The sequence below is a fragment of the Haemaphysalis longicornis genome, unplaced genomic scaffold, assembly GCF_048455015.1.
Source record: "Haemaphysalis longicornis isolate Haplotype H1 unplaced genomic scaffold, Haemaphysalis longicornis Haplotype H1 scaffold_15, whole genome shotgun sequence".
NCBI lineage: Eukaryota > Metazoa > Arthropoda > Arachnida > Ixodida > Ixodidae > Haemaphysalis > Haemaphysalis longicornis.
The window spans coordinates 23,477,868-23,484,365 of record NW_027526257.1 but is presented as its reverse complement, the minus strand read 5'-3'; the positions used below and the strand labels follow the sequence as shown (position 1 = coordinate 23,484,365).

General features: G+C 46.1%; 2 non-coding genes across 2 annotated transcripts; both read left to right on the top strand.

The window, feature by feature from the left end:
• Positions 1-4,439: 4,439 nt before the first annotated feature.
• On the top strand, positions 4,440-4,512 carry Trnat-ggu (transfer RNA threonine (anticodon GGU)). Its single transcript has one exon. It is a non-coding gene; the product is annotated as a tRNA-Thr (tRNA).
• A 1,913-nt stretch (positions 4,513-6,425) lies between these two features.
• On the top strand, positions 6,426-6,498 carry Trnat-ggu (transfer RNA threonine (anticodon GGU)). Its single transcript has one exon. It is a non-coding gene; the product is annotated as a tRNA-Thr (tRNA).

The following is a 6,498-nucleotide window of genomic DNA, read 5'->3' as shown; positions in this document are numbered from 1 at the left end:
CTACAACTTACTAACCCTTGGCTTTCCGAGGTTTTTTTTGACTGCCAACTTTTATTTCTGTGGTATTTTTACGAGCCACTTATTTCCTATTCTGATTCCCTACATACATAGCGAGAGATTCTGTTCTCGCAGCCTTGGTGCCGTAGTGAGCTTAAGAGGGCTCAACACTGGTTGACCACTCTCGAAATGTCGTAGACAATCAGGTCACGGCCCGATTATTAAAAAGGTCCCCTTCACCCAGAGAAGTCGGAGTAGCTCTGGCTACCACCCCCAAGCAGAGGAAAAAAATACTTTCACATAAATTCCATTACAAGGAGAGGAAAAAATCGCCCCGCCGGTAGCGTATGGTCATCGAACCAGATCGATAATCTGGAGGTCGCGGGTTCGGATCCCACCTGATGGAAATTTTCCCTCCGCTTGCTTTCCTTCTTTCCAACTTTTTATTTGTTTCAATGACCTACAACTTACTCCCCTTTTTTTCCGAGGTTTTTTTTTACCACCAACCTTTATTTCTGTGGTATTTTTACGAGCCACTTATTTCATATTCTGATTCCCTAAATGCATAGCGAGGGATTCTGTTCTGGCAGTCTTGGTGCCATAGTGAGCTTAAGAGGGTTCAACACAGGTTGACCACTCTCGAAATGTCGTAGACAATCAGGTCACGGCCCGATTATTAAAAAGGTCCCCTTCACCCAGAGAAGTCGGAGTAGCTCTGGCTACCACCCCCAAGCAGAGGAAAAAAATACTTTCACATAAATTCCATTACAAGGAGAGGAAAAAATCGCCCCGCCGGTAGCGTATGGTCATCGAACCAGATCGATAATCTGGAGGTCGCGGGTTCGGATCCCACCTGATGGAAATTTTCCCTCCGCTTGCTTTCCTTCTTTCCAACTTTTTATTTGTTTCAATGACCTACAACTTACTCCCCTTTTTTTCCGAGGTTTTTTTTGACCACCAACCTTTATTTCTGTGGTATTTTTACGAGCCACTTATTTCATATTCTGATTCCCTAAATGCATAGCGAGGGATTCTGTTCTGGCAGTCTTGGTGCCATAGTGAGCTTAAGAGGATTCAACACTGGTTGACCACTCTCGAAATGTCGTAGATAATCGGGTCACGGCCCGGTGATTAAAAGGGTCCACTTCACCCAGAGAAGTCGGAGTAGCTCTGGCTACCACCCCCAAGCAAAGAAAAAAAATACTTTGACCTAAATTCCAAACCAAGGTGGGGGAAAAATCGCCCTGCCGGTAGCGTAGTGGTCATCGCACCAGACCGGTATTCTGGAGGTCGCGGGTTCGGATCCCACTTGGTGGAAATTTTCTCTCCGCTTGCTTTCCTCCTTTCCAAATTTTTTTCTGTTTCAATGACCTCAACTTACTCCCTTTTGCTTTCCGAGGTTTTTTTGACCGCCAACCTTTATTTCTGTGGTATTTTTACGAGCCACCTAATTCCTGTTCTGATTCCCTGCATGCATAGGGAGGGATTCTGTTCTGGCAGTCTTGGTGCCATAGTGAGCTTAGGAGGGTTCAACACAGGTTGACCACTCTCGAAATGTCGTAGACAATCGGGTCGTGGCCCGATGATTTGAAAGAAGGTCCCCTTCACCCAGAGAAGTCGGAGTAGCAGTGGCTACCACTCCCAAGCACAGGAAAAAAATACTTTGACTTAAATTCCATAACAAGGAGAGGAAAAAATCGCCCCGCCGGTAGCGTATGGTCATCAAACCAGATCGATATTCTGGAGGTCGCGGGTTCGCATTCCACCTGAAGAAATTTTCCCTGCGCTTGCTTTCCTTCTTTCCAACTTTTTATTTGTTTCAATGACCTACAACTTACTCCCCTTTTTTTTCCGAGGTTTTTTTTTGACCCCCAACCTTTATTTCTGTGGTATTTGTACGAGCCACTTATTTCATATTCTGATTCCCTTAAATGCATAGCGAGGGATTCTGTCCTGGCTGTCTTTGTGCCATAGTGAGCTTAGGAGGGTTCAACACAGGTTGACCACTCTCGAAATGTCATAGACAATCGGGTCATGGCCTGATGATTTGAAAGAAGGTCCCCTTCACCCAGAGAAGTCACAGTAGCTGTGGCTACCACCCCCAAGCACAGGAAAAAAACACTTTGACATAAATTTCATAACAAGCAGAGGAGAAAATCGCCCCGCCGGTAGCGTAGTGTCCATCGCACCAGACCGATATTCTGGAGGTCGCGGGTTCGGATCCCACCTGGCGGAAATTTTCTCTCCGCTTGCTTTCCTTCTTTCCAAATTTTTTTCTGTTTCAATGACCTACAACTTACTCCCTTTTGCTTTCCGAGGTTTTTTTGACCGCCAACCTTTATTTCTGTGGTATTTTTACGAGCCACTTAATTCCTAGTCTGATTCCCTACATGCACAGGGAGGGATTCTGTTCTGGCAGTCTTGGTGCCATAGTGAGCTTAAGAGGGTTCAACACAGGTTGACCACTCTCGAAATGTCGTAGACAATCGGGTCACGGCCCGATGATACAAAGGTCCCCTTTACCCAGAGAAGTCGGAGCAGCTGAGGCAACCACCCCCAAGCACAGGAAAAAAATACTTTGAAATAAATTCCATAACAAGGAGAGGAAAAAATCGCCCCGCCGGTAGCGTATGGTCATCGAACCAGATCGATATTCTGGAGGTCACGGGTTCGGATCCCACCTGATGGAAATTTTCCCTCCGCTTGCTTTCCTTCTTTCCAACTTTTTATTTGTTTCAATGACCTACAACTTACTCCCCTTTTTTTCCGAGGTTTTTTTTGACCACCAACCTTTATTTCTGTGGTATTTTTACGAGCCATTTATTTCATATTCTGATTCCCTAAATGCATAGCGAGGGATTCTGTTCTGGCTGTCTTTGTGCCATAGTGAGCTTAAGAGGATTCAACACTGGTTGACCACTCTCGAAATGTCGTAGATAATCGGGTCACGGCCCGGTGATTAAAAGGGTCCACTTCACCCAGAGAAGTCGGAGTAGCTCTGGCTACCACCCCCAAGCAAAGAAAAAAAATACTTTGACCTAAATTCCAAACCAAGGAGAGTGGAAAATCGCCCTGCCGGTAGCGTAGTGGTCATCGCACCAGACCGGTATTCTGGAGGTCGCGGGTTCGGATCCCACCTGGTGGAAATTTTCCCTCCGCTTGCTTTCCTTCTTTCCAAATTTTTTTCTCTTTCAATGACCTACAACTTACTCCCTTTTGCTTTCCGAGGTTTTTTTGACCGCCAACCTTTATTTCTGTGGTATTTTTACGAGCCACCTAATTCCTATTCTGATTCCCTACATGCATAGGGAGGGATTCTGTTCTGGCAGTCTTGGTGCCATAATGAGCTTAGGAGGGTTCAACACAGGTTGACCACTCTCGAAATGTCGTAGACAATCGGGTCATGGCCTGATGATTTGAAAGAAGGTCCCCGTCACCCAGAGAAGTCAGAGTAGCTGTGGCTACCACCCCCAAGCATCGGAAAAAAATACTTTGACATAAATTCCATCAAAAGTAGAGGGGAAAATCGCCCCGCCGGTAGCGTATTGGTCATCGCACCAGACCGGTATTCTGTGGGTCGCGGGTTCGGATCTCTCCCGGCTGAAATTTTCTCTCCGCTTATTTCCTTCTTTCCAAATTTTTTATGTTTCAATGACCTGCAACTTACTCCCCGTTGCTTTCCGAGGTTTTTTTGACAGCCAACCTTTATTTCAGTGGTATTTTTACGAGCCACTTATTTTCTTTTCTGACTCCCTACATGCATAGCAAGGGATTCTGTTCTGGCAGCCTTCTTGCCATAGTGAGCATAAGAGGGTTCAACACAGGTTGACCTCCCTCGAAATGTCGTAGACAATCGGGTCACGGCCCGATGATTAAAAAGGTCCCCTTCACCCAGAGAAGTCGGAGTAGCTCTGGCTACCACCCCCAAGCACAGGAAAAAAACACTTTGATATAAATTTCATAATAAGCACAGGGGAAAATCGCCCCGCCGGTAGCGTAGTGTTCATCGCACCAGACCGATATTCTGGAGGTCGCGGGTTCGGATCCCGCCAGGCGGAAATTTTCTCTCCGCTTGTTTTCTTCTTTCCAAATTTCTTATCTGTTTCAATGACCTGCAACTTACTCCCCTTTGCTTTCCGAGGTTTTTTTGACAGCCAACATTTATTTCTGTGGTATTTTTACGAGCCACTTGTTTCCTATTCTGACTCCCTACATGCATAGCTAGGGATTATGTTCTGGCAGTCTTGGTGCCATAGTGAGCTTTATAGAGTTCAACCCTGGTTGACCACTCTCATAATGTCGTAGATAATCGGGTCATGGCCCGATGTTTAAAAAGGTCCTTTTCAGCCAGAGAAGTCGGAGTAGCTGTGGCTACCACCCGCAAGCACAGGAAAAAAATACTGTGACGTAATCTCCATAAAGAAGTTGATGGGAAAATCGCCCCGCCGGTAGCGTAGTGGTCATCGCACCAGACCGGTATTCTGGAGGTCGCGGGTTCGAATCCCACCTGGCGGAAATTCCCTCTCCGCTTGCTTTACTTAATAAAATGAATTGTTGGGCGAGTTGGTTCATGGCTTCAAGAAAATTAAAAAAAGCGCAACACACGAGGACAAAAAAACACAGTAGACGGGACGCGTCCCGTCTACTGTGTTTCTTTGTCCTCGTCCTTTGCGCTCTTTTTATTTTCTTGCTTTCCTTCTTTCCAAATTTTTTATCTGTTTCAATGACCTACAACTAACTCCCCTTTTTTTTCCGAGGTTTTTTTTGACCACCAACCTTTATTTCTGTGGTATTTTTACGAGCCATTTATTTCATATTCTGATTCCCTAAATGCATAGCGAGGGATTCTGTTCTGGCTGTCTTTGTGCCATAGTGAGCTTAAGAGGATTCAACACTGGTTGACCACTCTCGAAATGTCGTAGATAATCGGGTCACGGCCCGGTGATTAAAAGGGTCCACTTCACCCAGAGAAGTCGGAGTAGCTCTGGCTACCACCCCCAAGCAAAGAAAAAAAATACTTTGACCTAAATTCCAAACCAAGGAGAGTGGAAAATCGCCCTGCCGGTAGCGTAGTGGTCATCGCACCAGACCGGTATTCTGGAGGTCGCGGGTTCGGATCCCACCTGGTGGAAATTTTCCCTCCGCTTGCTTTCCTTCTTTCCAAATTTTTTTCTCTTTCAATGACCTACAACTTACTCCCTTTTGCTTTCCGAGGTTTTTTTGACCGCCAACCTTTATTTCTGTGGTATTTTTACGAGCCACCTAATTCCTATTCTGATTCCCTACATGCATAGGGAGGGATTCTGTTCTGGCAGTCTTGGTGCCATAATGAGCTTAGGAGGGTTCAACACAGGTTGACCACTCTCGAAATGTCGTAGACAATCGGGTCATGGCCTGATGATTTGAAAGAAGGTCCCCGTCACCCAGAGAAGTCAGAGTAGCTGTGGCTACCACCCCCAAGCATCGGAAAAAAATACTTTGACATAAATTCCATCAAAAGTAGAGGGGAAAATCGCCCCGCCGGTAGCGTATTGGTCATCGCACCAGACCGGTATTCTGTGGGTCGCGGGTTCGGATCTCTCCCGGCTGAAATTTTCTCTCCGCTTATTTCCTTCTTTCCAAATTTTTTATGTTTCAATGACCTGCAACTTACTCCCCGTTGCTTTCCGAGGTTTTTTTGACAGCCAACCTTTATTTCAGTGGTATTTTTACGAGCCACTTATTTTCTTTTCTGACTCCCTACATGCATAGCAAGGGATTCTGTTCTGGCAGCCTTCTTGCCATAGTGAGCATAAGAGGGTTCAACACAGGTTGACCTCCCTCGAAATGTCGTAGACAATCGGGTCACGGCCCGATGATTAAAAAGGTCCCCTTCACCCAGAGAAGTCGGAGTAGCTCTGGCTACCACCCCCAAGCACAGGAAAAAAACTCTTTGATATAAATTTCATAATAAGCACAGGGGAAAATCGCCCCGCCGGTAGCGTAGTGTTCATCGCACCAGACCGATATTCTGGAGGTCGCGGGTTCGGATCCCGCCAGGCGGAAATTTTCTCTCCGCTTGTTTTCTTCTTTCCAAATTTCTTATCTGTTTCAATGACCTGCAACTTACTCCCCTTTGCTTTCCGAGGTTTTTTTGACAGCCAACATTTATTTCTGTGGTATTTTTACGAGCCACTTGTTTCCTATTCTGACTCCCTACATGCATAGCTAGGGATTATGTCCTGGCAGTCTTGGTGCCATAGTGAGCTTTATAGAGTTCAACCCTGGTTGACCACTCTCATAATGTCGTAGATAATCGGGTCATGGCCCGATGTTTAAAAAGGTCCTTTTCAGCCAGAGAAGTCGGAGTAGCTGTGGCTACCACCCGCAAGCACAGGAAAAAAATACTGTGACGTAATCTCCATAAAGAAGTTGATGGGAAAATCGCCCCGCCGGTAGCGTAGTGGTCATCGCACCAGACCGGTATTCTGGAGGTCGCGGGTTCGAATCCCACCTGGCGGA